General features: G+C 39.4%; 1 protein-coding gene across 3 annotated transcripts in view; it reads left to right on the top strand.

The window, feature by feature from the left end:
* PAG1 (phosphoprotein membrane anchor with glycosphingolipid microdomains 1) overlaps positions 1–24,725 on the top strand; it is a 140,840-nt gene that overhangs the window by 62,223 nt on the left and 53,892 nt on the right. For 2 of the 3 annotated variants that reach the window (XM_023584817.3, XM_058275674.2), the window contains one exon: positions 20,172–20,273. The gene's annotated coding sequence lies outside the window, so the exon portion shown is untranslated. Of the gene's footprint in view, positions 1–4,978; positions 5,062–20,171; positions 20,274–24,725 lie in introns of all 3 variants that reach the window. The other variant, XM_004479104.5, reaches the window with a different exon arrangement.

Raw genomic sequence — 24,725 nt, 5'->3', positions numbered from 1 at the left:
TGTCCTATGAATTACCTTATGGACAAAGATTTTTTAAAAAGATTTAGGATGCTGTCCTCTTTTCAGGACTCAGTCTTCTCAGCTTCAGTCTTCTTACCTACATTTAGGAAGGGACAACTTCATACTGAAATTATGATTTGGGAACTGCAGAGAGACACTGGGACCGCAAATCCCTGTGCTTTTGGATACATAAAGCTCAAATTTGAATGTTGAAATGGGTCTTCTCCAGCAGCATTCTCATCACTCTTCCTGTGAATATTTAAATCTAAGTTTGTTTCATTAGATTTTACATTTTGGCATATGAATAAAGTAGACTAATTCATGATTAAATTCTCATTCATTTGATACAAGATTAAATGCTTCAGTGAAAAATGTCTAAATCTCAAATTTAATTTGGAGTCTCAGTTGTAATTGAAACACCATCGTTCCATTTGGAACATTGGGGAGTAACAATTACACATGCTCTCTATGGTGAATGATTAAGCTGTATGAATTTTAAGGCGGTCTTCCTTGTTTTGCTTTTATAGGGAGAGTATTCATAAACTTAGTTTTGTTTCTATCCACATATAACATACAAGTCTTATGTTAAATGTGCTGTAAGTGTGTTGAAGACTGGCCCTGTGTCAGATGGGGCTGAGCAGGACTCACTACCGGAGTTAGGAGGCTGGACCAAAGTACCAGCCCTGCCAGTCCTCAGGGGCTTCCTTGAACTGCTCGGAGCCTCAGGTTTCCCAGTTGTAAAGTGGATGTGCTGAATGAGGTTTTCTCTCTCAGTTTAGCAGGTGACTGTGAGAGTCAAAGGAATCGTAACATAGCTTTGAAAACTGGGAAGGATTTATGTAAGAGCTATGTTGTTCATTAGTGCCAGCCATCCGGTTAGCATTCAATAAATGCCTATTTAAGGAAAAAATGGTGTGCTGTCAATAAAATTAAAGAAAAACCAGTAATTTGTCACAAATTATTAGAAACACTCTGTTGATTTTAGCATACTTGTAATTCTTTTATTTATTTTATTTACTTTTGTTTTTCCATGGGGAAGAGCACTTAAAAACATATGTACTTCTTTCTACACAACCATTCTTCTTAGTTCATTTTCAGAAATAATGTACATTAATAGCCTTTTATGCTTATGTAACTAAGAGACAGCAGAGACTAGTATGGCATGTAATATGAAGGTACATGAAAACTTGACCTATGATGCATATGCTTTGGAAATTAAATCAGAATATAGATCACATAAAATTAACTCTTAGATACATTATAAAGTTAATGAGAGGATTCTTTTGAAATGAGATCTTGTAGGGTTTGATGAAGAAAATCAGCCTAGACCTTGTCTTTTTTTCTCTCCTGTTCGTTGTGCACTTAGATTTACTCTGCAGTATCACAGTGTATAGAGTATTTTAACTTTATGCTAACCCAGTTGATAAGTGACACCAAAAATGTGTTAATAAAGTCATACTCATTAGCCAGAATCACAAGCATTGAAGTTCTTTATTTTATTTTTAATTCACTATATCCTTAACTAGATAAAATATTAATGATTGAACCTATTTGAGGTTGTTTTTGTGGTAACTTGGGCATTGTGACACAGCACTGGCTGCAAAGACTTATGAGCTACGACCCTACCATTCCAGAACTCTGTCCCGGCAGGGAGATGGGCATAATTTCACATCCATTTTTAAAGCCGTGTAATCAATATCTGTATATTAGATCTGTAAATGATGCTGGAGTCTTTGATGAAACCCACAATAAAAACACTCCTCTGCTCTTCCCAAGTTCTGAAAGAAACTGAGAAGATTAAAATACTTATCCAGCAGATAAGGCTGGAATATCACCTTTATGACTAGTATAGAGGCCAGGTTGGAGGGCAGAGTTTATTTGTTCTCCTGATATGGAACTCCAGACTTTAAGCACAGGCCACCCTGGCTGGGGGAGGCCACTCTGCAAGCCCAGAGGATCAGCTCATATTTATGGCATGGAGAAGCTGAGGAGAACTCATATTCCCAGGGCCAGCTCCACTCCCGAGAAGTAGAAGGGAAGAGCTGAGCTCAGGAGATTGAGTTTATTCTTCCTCCAAATTACCCATCAGATAAGTCACTCTACCTCTCCTTGGATGGAATAAATGAAAAGATGGAAAGTTCCAGAAGTTGGAAACTTGGGGGGGTGAGGGTATGGAATTCACCCCAGTAGAGGACAGGCAGTAGTATAATATTTGATGTCACATGAACTAGGCAAAACATGAGACCAGAAGGAAAAGAGTGAGCCTTACTGAAGATAGTCGGGCTTAGCTAATGGTCAGGGAAGGAAGAAGAGCATTCTGGGCCTGAGTGGTGCCAGCAAAGGCACGTGCAGGGGATGCCCTTTGCTTTGGAAAGGAGCTAGTGCTGGCAAATTAGCTTTCAGAGCCGCGAATGCCTGGCTGCAGGAACTAGGAGCTACCTCCTTACTTACCTAAGGAGCTTTCAGAAGTGGCACACTTGAGGACTTCTGTGTGAATGTGTGTAGGGGAGGGTTTTTCTTTATTGTATCCTAGCACACTGAGCTCTGGGAATGTTTTTTATTTATTTGCATGTCCCGCTCTATAATTTGTCTTGGCTAATTACCTCTAACTGTAGGCTTTCCAAGTATATATTGAACTCTGTGACTTATCAGATTCCAATACCAAAAGCCTGTAATTTTTGGAGTGTATGACCTATGTAAGAAATCATTTCCTCCTTTCCATAATAAAATCTTGTTTGTGGTTACATTAAGAGCTCCCTCAAAACGAGATTTAGTTCTGAGATAGTTTTCAGATTTGACATTTGTAGCATGTGCCAATATAGGTGATACAGTGGAATCCCATTCACTCGGTCGTGCAGATTCATTAAGGAGCCAAGAGCCTATTGATTTTGAGGGCTTCTTTTATTGTTTACGTGATCGTAATATACATTTCTCCAGAATAAAATCTGTAGACATTGCCTCAGGGTGGTCACAGTCAATTATGGAATGGTTTATTACACAAATTTTGCTATTCCGTGCATTCAATCATATTTGCCCAGAACCAATGTTACTTTTTAAAAAAGTAATATTAGACTCTATGGCACAGGTCTATCCTGTACCCCATAAAGCAATTCTTTGCTGAATGCTTTGGTTTGGAATAGTGAGAGAAAGAAAAGATGAGCGAGAGAGAAAATATTAGCTGCTTTCTCTGTTATCAATGAGTTTGAAATTTCATTGGGAATATATGACAAGCATTTCTATGACAGATCATAAATACAAAGCAGTATATGAATAATCACTGGAATGTGTGCTTTTAGGCATTCAATGCTTTGTTTATTCAGAAAAGTTATTGACCAGTTTAATAAGTGTTAGAGATGTTTCTATTCCTTTGTTGGACACACTGACCAATGTTTCTGTCCTAATTTAACACAGATCACCAGGTAACTGACATCCCCTCCCTATCTAAAACTTGGTAGATTTTAAGGGCTACCTTCTTAGTCATCATTTTATCACAGGATCACAGGGCTTTGGAGCTAAAAGAATATCTTCATTTGATTCCAGCTTTAATAATTATTGAATTAAGGATATATCTAATGACACAGAAAGAAGAAAGAATCAGATACTTTAAGACAAAGGGAAAGTTACAAGGTCAAGTAATGCTACTATGAGGTCAGAATAAATAGGCCTGACATAAAGTGGCCCAATGTCTGTCAGTTTTCTTTAGAATGCTGTAAATATTACAAGCCACCCTGTATATAAAAGGTTTGTTTTGTCTAATCTGTGTGGATGCTTGGCTGTTAAAGAGATGATTGTTTTAACAGTGATCCCTGTGGACTGGATTAGATTTAATGACCCACGTGTTTAAAAAAACAGCTTTAATCATTTAAAATTCTCATTCCATACAATTTGCCCATTTAAAGTACACAGTTGAATGGCTTTCAGTATATTCATAGAGCTGTACATCCAAAACCGAAATTAACTTTAGAACATTCTTATTACCCAAAAGGAAATCCCCCACCCCTTAGTTGTCATCTCCCAATCTCCCGTCTCCCACTCTCCCCCAGCTCTAGGCATCCACTAATCTACTTTCTGTCTCTAATGAACCACACTTTAAAGAAGGAAGCAGACTGTAGATATCCGGGGCTGCCCCACAGTATGGCTTTATCTAAACACTTATGTTTGATGGTTGGAACTGTTAAGAGTTTATAATATCTGATGGAAAAATCTCAAGTTTCCAAGTGTGACTGGTTAGAAGAATGAATCTTATCAAAAGGAATAACAAGCTGAAAATAGCCTCAAATTCAGTATGTGGAAAAGTACCTTTCAAGTCATTATCAGTCTGTTCTTTGGTATTTGTAGTCAACCTGATCTATTCTACCTCTTTGCTGAGAGAGATTTAATAGAATAAAGTCTATGATAAATTGCTTAAAATTTTTATTTTTATTTTAATGGTTCCAGTGCATCAGTCATCCAACTAAATCCCATTTTGAACATTCTGTGTGCAGGGACTTTGTTAGGACATATCTGAATGCCTCTACCCTCAAGGAGCACACAGCACAGAAGAGGGAAATGGAGGTGTATAGACAAGTGCAAAATAATGTCAGAATACTCTAGGTGTGAGCACAGAGGGGACTTCTCAAGGATAGTAAGTTGTATCTGGGTCGACTGGTGGGAAAAATAGATGTCAGAAACAGAAACAGCTCATAGAGGAGTGGCCTAGAGATTAGCCATGGCACATTAGTAATACTTGGAATGAAGAAGGGAAATTTAGGTAGGGAGGCCAGCATAGAGATAGGAGTGCCCTGCTACCTTTGGACACAACAGATAAAGCAGTAAGAGATTCATCGGAAAAGTAGTGAGGAAGTTACAAGGTCAAAAACCAGTGTGTGAAAGTCTCTATATGAGATGCCTAAGAGTTTGGACTGTATCTTCCAAACATTAGGATGTTATTGAAGAAGTTTAAGCAAAAGAGAATCATGTAATCATATTTACTTTTTAGGAAGTCACTTGGACAGCTGTGTGGAGGCTGATTACAAAGGAGGCAAGAATATTTAGGAACCTATTGCCTTGTGCAAGCAAGAGGTAATATTATATAAAGGTGGGGATGGGTGGGTGGGTATAGGAATACAGTTTATGTGCACCATTGGCGTTAAGATGATATCTAAGCAAATGAGAATTTTCTAGATTTAGGATGTTAAATTTAAACCAATGGTAACTGCAATGACCATATCAGAGGGAAAGAAATATATATATATATATATCCATGCCAGGGGCAGTGGCGGGTAGGGAAAATGGGGAATTAATGCATAATGGGAATATAGGAATAGAGTATTAAGGGAGATGAGAAAGTAACAGAAGGTGGTAAGGATATTACACAGTGTTAATGTAAGTTATCCCTCTCAATGGTGTGCTTGGGATTAGTTGAGATGGGAAAGTATATTGCTATATATTCTTAACAATTAAAAACAAAAAAGATGAGCAACTGAAAAGACATTAAATTCATTAAATGATCCTGGATAGGATCTAATAATGGAGAGAAAAAGGCCCAAAAGAATATTATAGGGACTTAAGAAAAAATTGGAATATAGAGTATAAGCTTCTTATCAATGTTAAATTTTTTGAACTTGATAAAGGCACTTAAGGTAGTTATGTAAGTGAATATCTTGTTTCATTAGAAATGTACATGGCAATATTAAGTGTTCAAGGAGCATGTTGGGGAAGTGGACTTGGCCCAGTGGTTAGGGCGTCCGCCTACCACATGGGAGGTCCATGGTTCAAACCTTGGGCCTCCTTGACCCTTGTGAAGCTGGCCCATGCACAGTGCTGATGCACGCAAGGAGTGCCCTGCCACGCAGGGGTGTCCCCCGCGTAGGGGAGCCCCACGTGCAAGGAGTACACCCTGGAAGGAGAGCCGCCCAGCGCGAAAGAAAGTTCAGCCTGCCCAGGAATGGCGCTGCGCACACGGAGAGCTGATGCAGCAAAATGATGCAACAAAAAGAAACACAGATTCCTGTGCTGCTGACAACAACAGAAGCGGACAAAGAAGAACACACAGCAAATGGATGCAGAGAACAGATAACTGCGGGGTGGGGGAAGGGGAGAGAAATTTTTTTAAAAATTGAAAAAAAAGGAGCATGTCATATACAATCTACACTCATGTTCATAAGATGGATTGATAGGCTGATGAATAAAGAGAATGCTACAGCAAATGTGGCAAAATGTTAAAATTCATGGATCTGGGTACCTGGGGGTATGGGAGTATGTTGGAGTTCTCTGTATGGGCTTTGTTTATTTTTGTAACTATCGGGTAAGTTTGAAAGTATTTCAAAATAAATCTTTTAAAAAATGAAATAAACATATATATTGATATGGAAAGTTCTCTAAAGATATAATAAATTAATACAATGAAACTGTCAAACACTACCTAGTATACGGTACCATACATGTAACAACAAGGAAAAAAAACCTGTAGATTTTTGTATTTTTCCAGACTGTTTTTACATCTTGTGTTCGAACCTACCAGTGCTTACCTATAAGGACGGAACTGGGATTGGGGCAATATAGTGAAAAGGAACTTTCATTTTTTTATAATGTATCCTTCTGTATTGTGTGAACTTTTCCAGTAGGTATATATTATTTAAAAAAATAGGAAATTTTTTACAGCAAACATTTAAGGATGTAGAACCCACAAAGTGAGGGAATAAAGTAAAAGAGATGGGATGACGGGCTGTAGATTCAAAACACCCAGAAGCAGAAGGGCCTCATTTGGAAGCATTTTTTAAAATAAAAGGAAACAAGACAGATGGTATGTATATACCTTACTATTTAAGAGATCGAGGGGGTTTAGTTTGAGAAACAGAACAATCTATGCATCTTCCACAGCAATTGGCAGCGAGTAGAGGGGCTGAGCGTTAGGAGTTGAGTCAATTACTGAAATGATTGTCATCCCCATAATTGCTTCTGCTGAAGGGTATATAAGGCCACCAATGGCTTATCCCTAGAGACCTACAGATTGTAGATAAAAATAGCAAAAAAAAATCAGGGGTAGGTAAATCTGTGATATGGGAGGGGAAAGGAAATCTCCTTCCCCTTTGCTTTGTTAATTCTTTCAGCTGTCTCTTTGTTTTCCCTGTGGTTTGATGTCCTTGATCTCCTTCCCTGATTTGCCCCCTTCCTCTTTTACACATTTGCATGCGTGTGCCCGTGTGTGCATGCGTGCACGTGCACACACTCCTGTGATACAGATCTAGCAGCCTGAAAACAAAAAGTTAAAGAGAAATAAGAGAAGAAGAGGACATCCAAAGATAAGCAACTGCACATGATAATAAGGAAAAAGATTTTCTGCTAAAAACATCATCTGAAATTTTCATGGCCTACTTACTGTCATGAAAAATGGAAATCCCATCACACAAACATAGTGGAAGGCTTGAATACGAAGTGGGGATAGTATTTCCAAATCAGTTTTTATTTGCACAGTGTTTTACAGTTTATGAATAAAATGCTTCCACACACACAATCACATTTGAGACTCCATTGAGAAAGAGAAAGGTGATGCTTCCTTCTCCCGATGGGTGGGGGCACAGAGACTCAAAAATGAGCAAGGTGCAGTCAGGCTTGGGTCCATTTGCGCTGACACCTCAGCTGTGCATTTTTCTATGACACTAAGATGCCTGCTGGCCTTAATATGTTTTTACTTGGTACCACACTGATTTGTCTCTTAGGCTAAACCTTTCAGGCTCTTTATCCTTCAAAAATATGTTGTATCACCTCTGCTAACTTTGAAGAATCACAGAAGTTAGCAAAATACATTAATCTATGCTATTTATTTATAAAGTATAGTGGTGATTTGAACTACCACAAAAGCTTGGTCAATAGAGGGGATAGATTGTGTCCTATTTTGGGGCCACCCAAAATAGATGCAGAATTTAACTTCATAAATAATAATTTTTTCATAATTCATAATGCCAGATCTATGAGATAGTATCATATGGTGGGGCAGTGAAAGAAGGACCAAAGAAATGAGGTTTTGATCCTAGCTGTGCCTGAGTATTTCCTCGTACCTGACCTAAAAATATTGGCTAAACTTGTTCATCAGATGAAATAGCTATGAACTATTTCATGAATTCACAGAACACAAATTTCTAGCTTCTCCTTCTGAAGAAGGGAAGCAGGGACACTCTCCTTTGATACCTGTGAGAGGCAGTTGTGCATTGAGGAAGATATTAATTGATATGTTCACTACCTAGAAGTATCAGACATACCACTACACAACTGCGATCCAGCATCATAAAGCTAAAATGGACCCACAGGTATAGGCATATAAATGAGCACCTCAATATAAAATGAGGACCCCCCTCCCCAGTGGTCCCTGGCCTCAGCTCCTCCAAGGACCATGCTTCTGGGTGGGACCCTCTCTCCCCTGCAGTATCTCTTTCAAACTACATAAAGATCTGATAAATTGCAGATCAGTTCTTTGGTTGTTCATTTGTTAGGTCTGAGGTTAGGTTTGCTACAGCACACCTTTCTTATATTTTTTTCCTCTGTAATGGTTTTGTATAGATTTTTTTACCACTACTATTCCTTAACTACAGCATAGTTACCATGGCAACACCTGTTGATGGCAATCCCCCAAAAAATCAGTTCTGCAGTGAGGAAACTACCCCTGTGCTTCTGTTCCTCTTTCTCACAATTCAGGAGAGTATTTTGTTCCTTCTCTTTCTAGTCTTGGGAGTCAGACCAGTTTTCTCCATTTAGGCAATTGAAATGGAAATTGCTCTCTGCTGTTTCAGTTTTATATGCTAAGTTGCAAAACTGAGCGACCCTCTGGAGCATTTGTTGTTAATTTTTACCAACCATAATAGAAACCAAGTCTTTCTTCCAAAGAGTTCAAAGCTTGTATTAGTCAGCCAAAGGGGTGCTGATGCAAAATACCAGAAATTGGTTGGTTTTTATAAAGGGTTTTTATTTGGGGTAGAAGCCTGCAGATACCAGGCCATAAAGCATAACTTAACTTCCCTCACCAAAGTCTGTTTTCATGTGTTGGAGCAAGATGGTTGCTGATAACTGTGAGGGTTCAGGCTTACGGGGTTCCTCCCTTCCAGGGTCTTGCTTCTTTCTGGGCTCCAGCTTAAGGCTTCAGCATCGGACTCCAACATCAAAACTCCAACATCAAATACCCTCAACTCTGTCCTTTGCCATGCCTTTATCCCCACTGAGGGGTGGGGACTTCAACGCCGTAATGAAGTGGCCCAGTCAAAGCCGTAATCATAACTTAATCACGCCCAGGTTCAGACCAGATTACAAACATAATCCAATATCTATTTTTGGAATTCATAACCATATCAAACTGCTCCATTCCACCCTCTGAATTCCAAAAAAGACATTACAATGTTCAAAAAAACTTAAATCAGTAACAATGCAAGTACTAAATCATATCACAATCAATTTTTTTTTTTAAGATTTATTTATTTCTCTCCCCTTCCCCCCCCCACCCCGGTTGTCTGTTCTCTGTGTCTATTTGCTGCATCTTCTTTGTCCGCTTCTGTTGTTGTCAGCGGAATGGGAATCTGTGTTTCTTTTTTTGCTGTGTCATCTTGTTGTGTCATTTCTCCGTGTGGGCAGCGCCATTCTTAGGCAGGCTGCACTTTCTTTAGTGCTGGGCAGCTCTCCTTACGGGGCACACTCGTTGTGCGTGGGACTCCCCTACGCGGGGACACCCCTGCTGGCACGGCACTCCTTGCATGCATCAGCACTGCACATGGGCCAGCTCCACACGGGTCAAGGAGGCCCGGGGTTTGAACCACGGACCTCCAATGTGGTAGATGGACGCCCTAACCACTGGGCCAAGTCCGCTTTCCCACAATCAATTTAAAGAAATAGTTTGTCTTGGAGCAGAGTCCTGACTGCTATAGACCTCTGAAACTTAAACAATATTTCTGTTTCCAATACACAAATGGACAGACAAAGGATAAACATTTTCACTACAATAAGGAGAAATTGGGAGGGAAACATGAGTCATGGGTCCTCTAGAGTTTATACCTTCAGGGCATCCTCCATTCAATTTCAGTCTGAGAGTCATTCTTAAGATGTTTCTTCTCCTTGGGGCCTTACAGGAACCCACCCTTTCCACATGCTTGTCCAACATCCATTTTCTTGGTTCCACCCTCATCAAGCATCTGGGTATTTACCAAGAGCCAGTCCTAACCCTCCAAGAGTGTTGGGGTGATTGCCACACCTTATCCAATCTTTGGGTTAGTCTTAACCCCCCTAGTACAGTGTCATGAAGACAACATTCCCCCTAACCTTTGGCATGCAGGCTCAACCCTCTCAGAGCAATGAGTTGACCACCTGGCCTTTCTTAATCCATCGGGGACAGGCACACCCCTCTCAGATCTATGGGGTGCTGACCTTAACCACTCAAATCCTTGAGGAATGTGCTCCTCTCTGTACCCTGTGGTGGCAAAAGTCTCCCAGGACATCGGGTGGGGACATCTACCCTCTTTGCTGTTGCAAACTCACCTTCTCTGTCCACATGGGTGGGGTTCCTCTTTTGCCCCAAGGTGATGTCTTAATTCCAGATCTCAGCTTCCATGATTTTACTCTTAAAGCTGTTTCTCCTTCAATCTTTCCTTTCCATGTCCCTTTTAGTCCAAACTGAGAGTGGTTTTGTTCATACAGTTCTCTCAGAAACCTTGTTTGTTTCGCATGCAAGAAGCAGGGGTCCAAGCCATTAGAGAGTAAGACTTTCCACAAGTCTCTCTGAGATAACTGCACCTTCAATCCTGAATTACAAGTTCCAAGTTTAGTTAAGTCTCCAAGGGGGCACTCTCTTCTGGGAGCTAGATTTCCAGAGGCTTGGAATTTCCAGAATTAGTTTTGTTTTCTTTGGGCCTGACAGTTCAGTCCTCAGTATATCTCTCTCATCTAGCATTTTGCTATAAGCTGCAAGCAGAAGCCAAACCACATTTTCTGGGTTTACTTTGGAAATTTCTTCAGCTAAATGCCCAGGCTTGCCATTTTCAATTCTGCCTTCCATAAAACATCAGGAGATAATCTTGCTAAGTTCTTTTTTTTTTTTAAGATTTATTTTTATTTATTTATTTATCTCCCATTCCCCTGCCCCCACCCCAGTTGTCTGTTCTCTGTGTCTATTCACTGCGTGTTCTTCTTTGTTCACTTCTGTTGTTGTCAGCGGCACAGAAATCTGTTTTTTTGTTGCATCATCTTGCTGTGTCAGCTCTCCGTGTATGCGGCACCATTCTTGCACAGGCTGAACTTTCTTTCGCAGTGGGCGGCTCTCCTTACGGGTGCACTCCTTGTGCGTGGGGCTCCCCTACGCAGGGACACCCCTGCGTGGCTCGGCACTCCTTGCGCACATCAGCACTGTGTGTGGGCCAGCTGCACACGGGTCAAGGAGGCCCGGGGTTTGAACTGTGGACCTCCCATGTGGTAGACAGACGCCCTAACCACTGGGCCAAGTCTGCTTCCCTTACTAAGTTCTCTGTCACTTTAAAACACAGATCACCTTTCCACCAGTTTCCAATAATAGTTTCATCATTTACTTCTAAGGCATCATAAAAAGTCTCTTTAGCATCCATATTGCTATCAATAGTCTTTTCAAAGCATTGTAGGTCTTTTCTTCCAAGCATCTCACAGTTCTTCCTCAAAATACCCCTTACCCATTTATAAAACCATTCCAAAATTTTGATGATTGCAAAAGCACTTCCCCACTACTCAGTACCAAATTCTCTATTAGTCAGCCAAAGTGGTGCTGATGCAAAATACCAGAAATTGGTTGGTTTTTATAAAGGGTAATTTATTTGGAGTGGGAGCTTACAGATACCAGGCCATAAAGCATAAGTTTCTTCCCTCACCAAAGTCTGTTTTCATGTGTTGGAGCGAGATGGCTCCCAACGAAGAGTTCAGGCTTCCTGGGTTCCTCTCTTCCAGGGTTTTGCTTCTCTCTGGGCTCAGCTTAAGGCTTCAGCATCAAACTCCAACATCAAAAACACTCAACTCTGTCCTTTGCCATGTCTTTTATTTGTGTGTCCCCATCCACCAAGGGGAGAGGACTCAACATCCTAATGACGTGGCCCAATCAAAGCCCTAATCATAACTTAATCACACCCAGGTACAGACCAGATTAAAAACATAAGCCAATATCTATTTTTGGAATTCATAACTATATCAAACTGCTACAAAGCCCTTAAAACCTGTTTTTCTTTCCCTTTTTCTCCCATTTCCTTCCTCCCTTTTCTCCTTCCACTTAACTGGGTGCACGCTCCCTCTTTGACCAAAGCCAGACAAAGGGCCTCTGTAGTAGAGTCAGATTTCATGTCTTTCTTACAACACCATTAGTTGGGGTGGATGCTGAGGGTATGACTAGATCAGAATAAATCCTTTACCTGCCCAGAAAAACAATGCAGTATAATGTATAATAAATATATTGAATATATATTTAGAAAGTTTGTGGTGGTTGTGTGTATGTCTGTAGATAGAAAGATAGATACTTTATAAAGTTCTTAACTTTGCCCCATACGGTCTATCTACAAAGTGCCAACCAATCCCATGCCCCATTTACCCCACCCATATACCCCCCCTCCTATACACCCCTCTGAAACTCAGACACTTTACAGTTATCTTTCAACAATGTGGCAAGCTGCCAGGCAAACCACTAGAGCGTAACTGTTAACCCTGTCAAAACCCCACAGGTAGAGCCAGCCCTTTCAGTGGAACCTCAAGAACAAATGAAAGGGTCCTTTCTATACTGAAATTATTCTGTGACTGGGATTCCTGACAGTACAGAGATTGTGATGAATTTTGTGGTCTCCAAAGCTTATGTGTTCAGACCTTATTAAGTTGGCTACTGACCACATACTTTCCTCAGCTTCCTGGGGAAGGGAAGTTTTCCCTCGCATGACACCCCCCACCCAACATGTACACACCTATTCACACAACTTCAGCTAGGAAATCGCGGTGAGCAGCAACCCCCAACACCACCACCCCTAGGCTGATCCTAAGACTAGTGAAACCGGAAGTCACTCTTCGTCAGGAAGTGTCTGAAGGCTGAGCTGAGGCTCTAACCGACAAGCTGGTGTGTCAGGTAGCTAACCAGTCAGGTAAGGCTGGGGCATATGCATCAGACAAAGACAAAAGCAAAAGGGTTGATAATTGGTAGCTAAAGTCTCAATAAAAATGACAGCTACCCATATATGCAGAGTGGAAGATGCTGAAGTATTATTGATGTTTTGTTCTGTTTATTCTCAAGTAAGGAAATAATATTGAAAGTTGAATAAGGAAATGAATGAATATTTTCTTTGGGTGCCATAGTTGTTCCATGTTTATTTAAATTACTAGAGGGGGATGCTTTTAAACTTTTCTTTTACTACCAATTTATAAACTAGTAATTAAAGGAGTCAGTTTATATGTCTTCCATTCACTAAAGCAACATTTAAGTACCAAAGCTAATCTTTTTAATGTTAGTGTTTATACCACCTGGCTTTACATTTAGACATCCGAGAAGCCACAGAACTCTCCTTAAATACATTCTTTGCATGTTATTTGCTATTCTTTCTTTACCAAAAGAGAAAGACTTTTTTCCTTTTGGGCACTTTGATTCTTTTAATGATTTCTCTGCTGATATCAAAACTATGAGGAATTCATTTCCAAGCCATGCTTGGGATGCATTCATACAGATAAGGCTTATAATAAACAGCATCATTTTAAGCCTCTTTCCAGGCAGCATACTCAAGCATAGAAGGTTTTTGCTAATAAAATGCCATTTGTTAATAACTCAGTGTGTTATAATTGTCTCTTTACTTGTCTGCATCCTGTATGTTGTAGATAGTATAAGGATACATGTTTAAGTATTTTTATCTTTAGCTCCCTAGAATTCAAGAAAATTATGTTCCTCTTGGAAAGGGGATTACTTTCATTAAACCACATCATTGAAAGGGATTTTCAGAGGGAATTATGTTCCCACTGTCATATTTATAATCTTTTTGATGCTTAGAGGGGAAAAAAAGGCTGATTTCTCCTTTTTTTGTTTGCTTTCCTCTTATCTTCACAATGGCCTCTGTTTAGCACATCTGTGAACTAGCCTTTCTTGCCTCTTCCATTTTTCTGTCCTCAATGAGAAAAATAAAACCCCAGAAAACACTTCTCTTAATGGACCGTTGCTTTGGCATACATCAGGGATTTCAGCTGTTAAAGTGTGTGAAAAATGAAGCAGGAGACATCAGATGGCGTGAAGACTAGAACTGTTAACACAGTAAATACCAGTAAGGCTGAAAAGTGTGAGCTAAAGCAGCTGGGGGTGGGATGGGAGGTTGAAAAAGATGAGAGGCTCAGCTGAGAGAACAAGCAAGAAAACATGGCCAGAAAGCAAGAGGAGCAAGGAGACCAGTGCAGCCAGAGGAAAACAAAAATTCTAGGATGAGGGAGAAGGAAGTGTTACAAGTGATAGCTTCTCCAATATTGCAGAGTTCATCATAGCCCAAATAACATTGTCTTTAGCTCCCCGTGTAACATTGCCTTTAGCTACCTCTTTAATTGCTGTACCATTGAGATATTTAATGTTTTCTTGTATATTCCTATTTTCTTGTATGATTACTGTGAAGAGCAGAATATTAAAATTTAATTAGAAGAAATGTCTATGCCTTGAGTTGATCCCTATTATACTGAAAATGTATTGAACCCATCATGGAATTCACATGAATTAATAGAAATAGCATGTGTTAGGTTATGAATATGTTTGTTTGTTTTTTACCAAAAGCACATTGAATTACTAACATCATTTGGACAAATAGGTGTTGTGCGTAATTAGCTGGATTACTAACTGAATTGGGAGGTATCATCCAGAGGTAACTTCAAGGAGGCTTTTGGTATTTTAACATAATCCTGTCCTCATCGATATTAGGCCTGACTTGGGTAAAAACCCTATGAATGGCAAGGCATAAAGCTGGGAAAGGTGGCTAATGTAATAAATGACAGAAACAGAACTCTGCAGCATCTTAACAGTTGACACAATAAGAAGCAGAAACTGCACAAGGATCAATGCAAGCACCCCTCCCCTCCCCCCCCCCGAATTAAATTGCAAAAAGACAGTAAGAGAGGGATGTAGTATCTCATCTTTTGCAATTTAATTTTAGAGAAGGAGAAAACGGTGATGAAGGGCAGGGGAACAGGGACTTGTTTAAGTAGGTGTCTTCAAGTATTTGAAGGATTGCCATGTGGAAGAACTACTGGGCTTGTTCTGCATGGCCTTAAAAGTTACACCAGGGCTCAAGGAGGCTCCAAGGCTGAAGCCACTGGCGTATAGAACTTTCCTTTCTTCCAGCTCAAATCTAACAGCACTTCCCAGACACAGAAGGGGGTTCCTTGGGATGGAAGAAGCCCTTCATTTCAGCAGGAAATCTGGCATAGGCTGGATTAGCTGCTTTAAATTTGTTTATTGTTTTTCCTTTCCATTATAACATGAATAAAGGATGCTATTTACTTGGATAACATTTGCATGTATGAAATATTCCTGTGGGAGTATACCAGTCATGAACTACCTGTAATCATACTTCTTCCTCTTTTAAGGGACTGTGAAGGGAGAACAGCTTTATGATAGCCATATCCTCAAGTCTACTCTTTTAATTAATGAATTCACTCAGTGAATAAATATTGAGTGATTATTATTTATTAGGCATTGTGGTACATTCAGTGCTTAGTATTTTCAAAGTTCTGTCTAACTAAGTCCTTTTGACATTACACTTACAGATTGGATGTCAGGAACATTGTAGAAAGGCCTCAGACTCAAATTGGCTTTACTTATAGATGATTTTAAGTTTCTTTTAATTTGAGAAAAGGTGATTGAGCTTTGTGATTCCAGTCTCCTGTTGAGTATGTATCTTACCACTACACAGAGTTTTTTAAAGTAAACCATGAATTTTGAGTAGCACAGCTCAAATCTGTGCTATTAAGTCCCTGAATTTATCTGCCCAGACAGCAGTCATATAGACTCTCAACATCACACCAATACCCCAAAAGGGACTGTAAGGGTAGGACTTTTAGCAAATACTCCTTTTCCTAGGTCTGTTCTCAGCAATGTCAGCTGGGGCTTGGGCCAGGCCATCCATCCGAGGAGTCCCAGTGACCCAGAAATTGAATTCTAGTTCAGTTCCTCTAAGTGGCTTTAATCAGCACAAAGCTCCTGGTGAGTTTGGCAAAAACACATCATGAACTCCCGTAGTTGATTTGTTTGGGCCTTCTTGTGAACATCATCATCAGTCCTGAGAATCTGCTAATAACTAGCTTTGGGAAAACTCTCTTAAAATGAAATAGATGTAGAAAATCAAGACTGAGCTTGGCATTCTACTGACTAATTATATGCTGGGTAGCAAGTGGGGGAGTCATATGTGAGTAGACAGCTGGTTTCAGAAGCTCTAAAATTCCATTCAGTAGAAAAAGAAATCAACATTGAAAGCATGGGATTTCTGTTAGATGGGTCAATAATTGTGTGCAGTGATTAACTGCTGTCCATGTTTAGATCTGAGCAGGAAAGGGATCGGAGGAGTATCTGGTCTACAGTTCTGGGCACAGTTCTGGGCATAGTTATACTCAGGTGGTCTCAGCCAGGACATAATGGTTTGCAGTGGAGCCAGATGATCCTGTTACAGTACAGCTTGGTGCTACAGCTAAAATTACACTTGTGTTTCCCGTATTGCTTTAAGATTGTTCTGGAAGATGACTTACATAATTTCTGCGTATTTTTATGGTAGCTTTATGGGATATAATTCATATACCATACAATTATCCACTCAAAGTGTACAATTCAGAGGTTTTTAGTATTCACAGAGTTGTGCAAACATCACCACAGTAGATTTTAAAACATTTTTCATCACTTCAAAAAGAAACCCTGTACCTTACCTGTCCATTCCCCCATCCCTAGATCCCAGCCCTAAACTACCACTAATCTAGATTTGCCCATTCGGGACGTTTCATGTATATTGAATTATATAAAATATGGGGTTTTGTGACTGGCTTCTTTCACTTAGAATAATAATTTCAATGTCCATCCATGCTATCGCACATATCTGTACTTTATCTCTTTTTATGGCTGAATGATATTTCATTGTATAACTATACCACCTTTTGTTTACCCATTTACCAGTTGTTACACATTTCAATTGTTTCTACTTTGGAACTCTTTGAGTATTGCTGCTATGAGTATTGGGTGCAACTTTTGTGTGAACACATGTTTTCATTCCTCTTGGTCATATATAGGAATGGAATTCCTGGGTCAAATAGTAACTTAACTTTTTGAGGAACTGCCCAACTGTTTTCCAAAGTGGCTACACCATTTGACATTCTCCTCAGCTGTGTATGAGGGTTCGGATTTCTCTACATCCTCAACAACACTTTTTATTATCTGACTTTTTCATCTTAGCCATTCTAGTAGGTATGGCATGGTATTGCCTAGTGGTTTTGATTTGCATTCCCCCCATGACTAATGATGCTGAGCATCTTTGTATGTGCTTATCATCCATTTGTATATCTTTGTAGAAATGTCTACTCAGATCCTTGGCTCATTTTAATTATTAAGTTATAAGAATTCTTTATATGATCTAGATATAAGTTCCTTATGACATAATTTGAAATATTATCTCCCATTCTGTGGGCTTTTTCACTCTCTTGATAGTTCCTTTGAAGCATAAATGTTTTTAATTTTGATGAAGTCTAATTTGTCTATTTTTTCTTTTGTTTTTTGTTTTTTTTTTGTGCTTTTGGTATTGTATCTAAGAATCCATTGCCAAAAGCCAAGGCATATGCTTTCTAAGAGCTTTACAGTTTTAATTATTACATTTAGGTCTTTGATCCATCTTGAATTATTGTTTTTTACATAGTGTGAAGTAAGAGTTTAGCTTGATTCTTTAATATGTGACTGGTTGTCCCAGCACCATTTGTTGAAAGACTATTCTTTCCCTGTTGAATGGTTTTGACATCCTTCAACTCAAAGATCAATTGACCATCAATACATAGGTTTATTTTTTCTTGTTTTCTTCTTTTTTTTACATTTTCTCTTTATTTTTAAAGAAGCTTTAGATTACATAAATGTTACATTGAAAATAGAGGAGATTCCCATATACCGCACCCCCTCACCCTCACACTTCCCCCATTCACAGCATCTTTCATTAGTGTGATACATGTGTTACAATTGATGAGGTTTATTTTTTTTTTTTAATTTTTTTATTTTTTATTGACTTTGTAATAATATTACATTAAAAATATATATGTGAGGTCCCATTCAACCCCACCCCCCCACCCCCCCTCTCCCCCCCCCAACAACACTCGTTCCCATCATCATGACACATCCATTGGATTTGGTAAGTACATCTTTGGGCACCTCTGCACCTCATATACATTGGTTCACATCATGGCCCATACTCTCCTCTATTCCATCATGTAGGCCCTGTGAGGATTTACAATGTCCGGTGATTATGATGAGGTTTATTTTTGATTGCTGAATTCTATTCCATTGATCCATATGTCTGTCCTTATGCCACTACTACACTGTCTTGATTACCTTGTTTCCCTTGGAATATTTTTAATTTACAAAATTTATATCCTGAACATTCAAAATTATGTGCCATTTTTATGTTATTAAATTGTCGTGTGTTCAATTTTCAAATTAGGTTCTTTACTCATATCTAGTAATAGAGGTTATCCAACCTTATACACATTAATCAGATTTGGCATTTTAAGAAAAATGTTCTGTTTAATTTTTTTCTTGCAGTGATTTGATTTAGGTAATAAAATCTTGCTGCTATTTCTAACTCAATCAGGAAAGTTCCCTGGGATTGACTAAGACAACATGGAGAAGTGGAGAGGTTTATGGTTTGAATCCACATCAAAATGTATTTGTGTGGCAGGGATTCAGAAGGAGGTTCGATTTGAAATCTAATGAATGAGGAGAAAGAAGACTGAGGAAAGGCTCTTGTCTGCCAAGCCCTTCACCCAATGAAGCCCTGTCCTCTTTAGTTTGCGTGATTGACAGTTGAAAGATGTGGAGTAAGGTTGGAGGAAGACAGCCCGTGATTGTGTGTCTTGTTCTGATTTTCTTAGATGTATTAAAAATGAAAATAATGTAGCAGCTAACAAAAGGCAGCCATTTCTCACTTGATAACTGTCAGGGGCATAATAGATGTAACTCAAGATAACATAAATAATCTGCTGACTCTGCTGTGGTGGAAAGCAACACTTAGTCTTAGATGATAATTTGCCGTCCTAATAAAAGAACATCAGTAGCTGTAATTCTAGAAGGCTCACAGTCTGTTTAATTTTTAAATTGAAAATCAGGAGTTGTGCCTCCATCTGTTAAAATAATTGGGAAGCTCTGACTCTGTCATCACCCAGGATATTCTCCTTAGAGTGTAAACACCTTCATTCACTATTCCATTCTGTCGCTCTCCTCCCTCCCACACAGCATCTATCATGGTGTCCTTACACCAAGTAGATATTCAATACAGAAGATGTTTATCGGAGGACGGGAAGAGAGCTAGAGAGGAAGGATAGGCATCAGAAATAGAGCCGAGTCACAGATGGGATCAAGGGCTAAGGCGTACTGAAGAATCAGAGGGGAAGGGAAGAGAAGTGACCCCGGTCGTCTCCTCCATTTCTGCGCACTTTCCCCATTTCTACAGTGGGACAGAGGGATGAATGACCGCGATGAGATGATTTACCGCTCACTGCAGGTCACTCAGGCCACGCTGTTCACGCTGCACCAAGGATTCTCCTTCTAATAAGAAATTTCCAGAACTGAATCACAGCTTACCTTACCAAAAAGCATAAATGTGCTTCTCAAATAAATCACTTGTTTGATCTAAATTAAGGTAACAGTTATTTGAATTTTAATATTTCTACAATAATACATAGATTTACTTGTTATGAAAGTAGAGAAAACGTGGAAAAAGCAAGTAAATTGAATTGCATTTGATTAAACATTGATTTGGCTGTTATTTTGGAGAAAAATGTTAATATATTCATGACACTTTGTAGTTTTGCTTATGCCTTGCAGTTTACTTTGTTCAGGAGGAATATATAGCCCAATGTTTGGCATAAATTTGCTAGTATTTTTATAGTGAAACTGGACAAGTGTCTTTTACAGTCTATCTCCATCTGCCTTCTTTTCTAACTTTCTTTCTCTTTAGTTATAGGCCAAGAAAGAAGAGAGAATTTTCACTACCATACCATTTTGAAAGGACTACATTGCCAGAATTTTGGATACATTTTTGGACATAAATTTCTCCAAGGTAAATATTATCATTATACCAGTAAGGGAGCACATCATTAGAATTTACAAATTGCTATAGTACTGCGTAAAATTTTAATTGAGTTTTCGCTGATACAAACTTTAGAATGTTGGGAGAGAGCGCTGGAGAGAGGAGAAAGCAGAATGTTTGGAGTATCCTACAGTCTATTCTAAATGTGTTACCAAGAAAATACAATCAGGATCTGGGAACTTACTGAGCTGTGCTAAAAACACGTGGGAAAATGGGAAGAAGGGGATACTGTACTTCTTTCTTCAAGTTAATCTCTCTCAGATACTCACGAAAACAAAACAAAAACCAGTGGGGTTTAATTATAAAAATAGCATTTCTTCTTTTTGGGGGGAATGAGTAGGATAATTCACTTTAGAGATTAAAATAAAAGTAGACACTATGCTCATGTCGCAAGGAGGGAAAACCTGAATCAGAATACTTCACACCAACTAAGACTTACAAATATGGAAGATTTTAAAGAAATTCATGGTCTTTAAGGAAAATACTTTATTCTATGTCAACCTTTTCTGGTTTGTGAGAAATGCCTCATCAAGTACTTGTTTTGGAAGATCATATCTTTGATGCCTCTTTTGTGGAGAGGGGAGCATGTGTATGTGTGTATGTATGTGTTTAGAAAGAGAGCAAAGAAATCTGTCAGCATCATACTGTATGTTTCAGGGGAGGAGCTCCAGGCACTTTCTTTATGAATCATGAGCTTAGCGGGAATAAAGGCTTAACAGAAGCAGCTGAATTCATTGTCAGCCTAGGCATTCATGAATTAGCTGCCAGCATTTTAACTCAAATGGCTGTGTCATTTCTATGAAATCCCCGTTGCTGCTCAGTCTGTAGCTAAGAACTGTTTTGCTAAGCCCTGAAATTTTATCTGATGAAATGCCTCCTTCCTTCCTGATAAAGATATTTCTGTAAGTGTGTACATTGAAATACTAAAATATGTGATCCAACTTAAAAGAAAATATTTTTGTCAAGTACCCTTGTTACAAGTTAATATGTAGGACTAAGAAGTTAACATTACTTAGGCCTTAGTGTTCTAGAAAGCAATTTCAAATTGGCAAAGAGAGAGTACTGTTTTCCTCATCAGTCCTCATCCTGGTTATTCTCTTCTGACAGAGTGGGGGAAATGTAGGCTGTATATTCGAGGAGGATTTTGCGATACTATTCATTCTCCCTTCTGACAGAGAAGACATTGTTTGTTCGCTGTAATGGGCTTGGCAGGAATCTGTGCTGTGCATACAGAACAGGAAAATAGAGCAGCGATAGATCTCAAAATTTTAAGGAATAGATGGGCTGAGAAGATTAAGAAATTTTTATAGCTCCTCATTCTGTAGATGCAAGTCATTATTTGGGGAAATCGTTTCCCTTTAAGTGATATTTTTCTTCACATGGCATTATGTATGTGTTATATGAAAAGGGGTCTTCCAAGTAACAGTGTACCTATCTTGTAGCAAGAATTAAAACCGCGAAAGTTTAGGAAGATACTTTATGACACTCCAGATCTGTTTTGATATTGCCTCCTATTGTATTCCATATACGTCTGTCTTACATTAGCATTCCCTTGTCAGGGTAGTGAAAAAGAACCCCCATACATCATTTGAGTGACTCCCAGAAGCCAGTGTGTGCTGCCTAAGATAAGAGGAAGAAGGCATGTTAAAAGGTGTGCCTTGAGCTAAGAGGTGCACTCAGAATGTAAAAGGCCACAGCTGTTAAAAAAAAAAAAAAAAAAGCAACAACCGTTTGTTTGTTTTAGAGAGGTTTTAGATTTTCAGAAAAATTACACAGAAAGTACATAGAGTTCCCATATAAGCCCTCCACCCCCACACAGTTTCCCCTATTATTAACATCTTTTTTTTTTTTTTAATTTATTTCTTTTTATTTATTTCTCTCCCCTTCCCCCCCACCCCCGTTGTCTGTTCTCTGTGTCCATTTGCTGCATCTTCTTTGTCCACTTCTGTTGTTGTCAGTGGCACGGGAATCTGTGTTTCTTTTTGTTGCATCATCTTGTGTGTCAGCTCTCTGTGTGTGTGGCACCATTCCTGGGCAGGCTGCACTTTCTTTGGCGCTGGGCGGCTCTCCTTACGGGGCGCACTCCTTGCGCGTGAGGCTCCCCTATGCGGGGACACCCCTGCGTGGCACGGCACTCTTTGTGCGCATCAGCACTTGCGCGCATGGGCCAGCTGCACATGGATCAAGGAGGCCTGGGGTTTGAACCGCGGACTTCCCTTGTGGTAGACAGATGCCCTAACCACTGGGCCGAGTCCGCCGCCCTATTATTACCATCTTGAATTCGTGTGGTACATTTGTTACAATTGGTGAATCAACATTGAAGCAATGCTTCTAACCAAAGTCTATAGTTTACATTATGGTTTACTCTTTGTGCTGTATATTTTTATAGGCTTTGACAAATGTATAATGCCATGTGTCCATCATTACAAAGTATCATACAGAACAGTTTCACTGCCCTAAAAATGCCCTGTGTTCCACTTATTCATTCTTCCCCCTCCCCTCCGAACCTCTTGCAACTGTCTTTATATCAATGTTACAAGTTATTCCATTAACACGGGATAATAACTACAATAACAATAAATCTGCTTTGGCCCATGGTTACAGTCCGCCTCCCCCCACCCTTATTTTGTTCATCCTTCAGTCTTGAGGGATTTGGGATGATGTCTGCTCTTACTTCAGGCTGAGAGGACACTTAGATATTGTGGGGCAGAGGGAAGGAACTGTTTTGCTTGCAGTTGTTAGATACTCCTTGTTTTGGGGATGGGACTTGTCCATCATCATTTTGTTAGTTGTCCAGGGCAGGCCTAAAGAATGGGAGAGTATGAGTTGACTGCATATTGATGGGTTTCAGGGCTCAACTGGCATATGAACAATCCAAAGATATTAGTCCCTGAGAAATATATTTTAAGAGGTATATTGAAAATTGTAGGTTCAAATGAAAGTAGAATCATGATTAGGGGAATTATAAGTGAGTATAACTATGTTTTATTGGGGAAATAGATTTCATATATTCCTGAGTAGGTCCTGCTGAGGGGGTATTGATTTTATGAGGCTGAGTGCCTTGCCTTTGGTGTCCAGACTTCCCTAGAGCTGTTAGGAGCTCTATTGTTTTGAGGCTTTGTTTACTGTGGCAGTTTGTGAACTTTACTTGAGACCTGCATAAGTATAAGCACTGGAATGACCTCCCAGCTCACTTTGAATCTCTTAGCCATAAGAATTCTGTTTTACTTTAAAATATTTCCCCTTCTTGGTCAAGGTCTTCCAAATGCATCACTGATTAATGTTTGGTAATAATGCCTCATTGCCAGGGAGGCTCATCCCTGGAAGTCATGTCCCATGTTGGGGAAAAGGTAGTGAGTTTATTTTCAGAGTTTGGTTTATAGAGAGGCCACATTTGAGTAACAGGTTGGTTTTCAGGAGGTAACTCTTAGGCATTAATTCTAATTAGGCTTAATTTCATTTTTACAGGAATAGGGTTCATAAGTACAAGCATTAAGATTGAGGACTTGGCATATGGGCCTATTTCCTTTTATTAGTCATGGCTTATATATTCCATAGACTTTCGTCATCTTCTTTGAGAAAGTAGCAGGTTTCTACCAGAGTGGAAGTTTAACATTTTGTTAGCTACTCTGTGGGTATCTGTCAAGATCTCCCTTACAAACTGAACTGGCATCAGCGTAAACCACGACAGAGGCTGTTTTTTCTGCTTCTTGAGGCTCTGCATTCACCTCTCCCACCTCCCCCAGAGCACAGGGACCACACAGTGTGATGGTCCACAATAGTGCCAGGTATCAGGGTCCTTCGTGTGCAAGTTTGTGTGCATGTGTGTGTGTACATACTGCCGAGTTGCAGCTCCTGTGGTCTAAGACAAGTGTGTCAGCTCAAATCCAGGAGACCTGCCTTGGGCTAGCCCCCAGAGAATGTGTGTGAGTGTGTGCCCAACTCCACATTAAGGGACCTTCGTCCTTAGGTTGGGGGAGAGAATCACCACTATTCCAAGATCTGAGCTTGTATCTCTAAGGACTCCCTGGATATCTTTGTAAGAACTCCATAAGTTATGAGATTTTAAAATGACAGTTTTAATAGTGTCTGGATGTTACTGCAAACTCTTCTCAGCTTTTCACGTAGCTTAAGAATCAGTCTTCCACAACTAATGCAGAGCTTTTACTCTGCTGCTTGTGACAGTATTTTGTGTATCACCTACATTGTAGTTTTTCAATTTCTCAGTCTTTTAGAATGTATTTGTTTTACAGTCTTTTTAAAAATATACTTATATGATGATATTTTCAAGTAAATATAGAAACCCAGAAAAATTAACCAAAGCTTCACCAAACCATTTCCATTTATGGCTTCCATCTATTTGGCACATTTTATTTTTTCTGTTTTCAGAGTGGTTTGTACTTTATTGTTTTTAACTACTGA

The sequence above is a fragment of the Dasypus novemcinctus genome, chromosome 14 (genome assembly GCF_030445035.2).
Source record: "Dasypus novemcinctus isolate mDasNov1 chromosome 14, mDasNov1.1.hap2, whole genome shotgun sequence".
NCBI lineage: Eukaryota > Metazoa > Chordata > Mammalia > Cingulata > Dasypodidae > Dasypus > Dasypus novemcinctus.
Note: the sequence above shows the minus strand (reverse complement) of the source record. Positions and strands in the feature narration are given on the sequence as shown.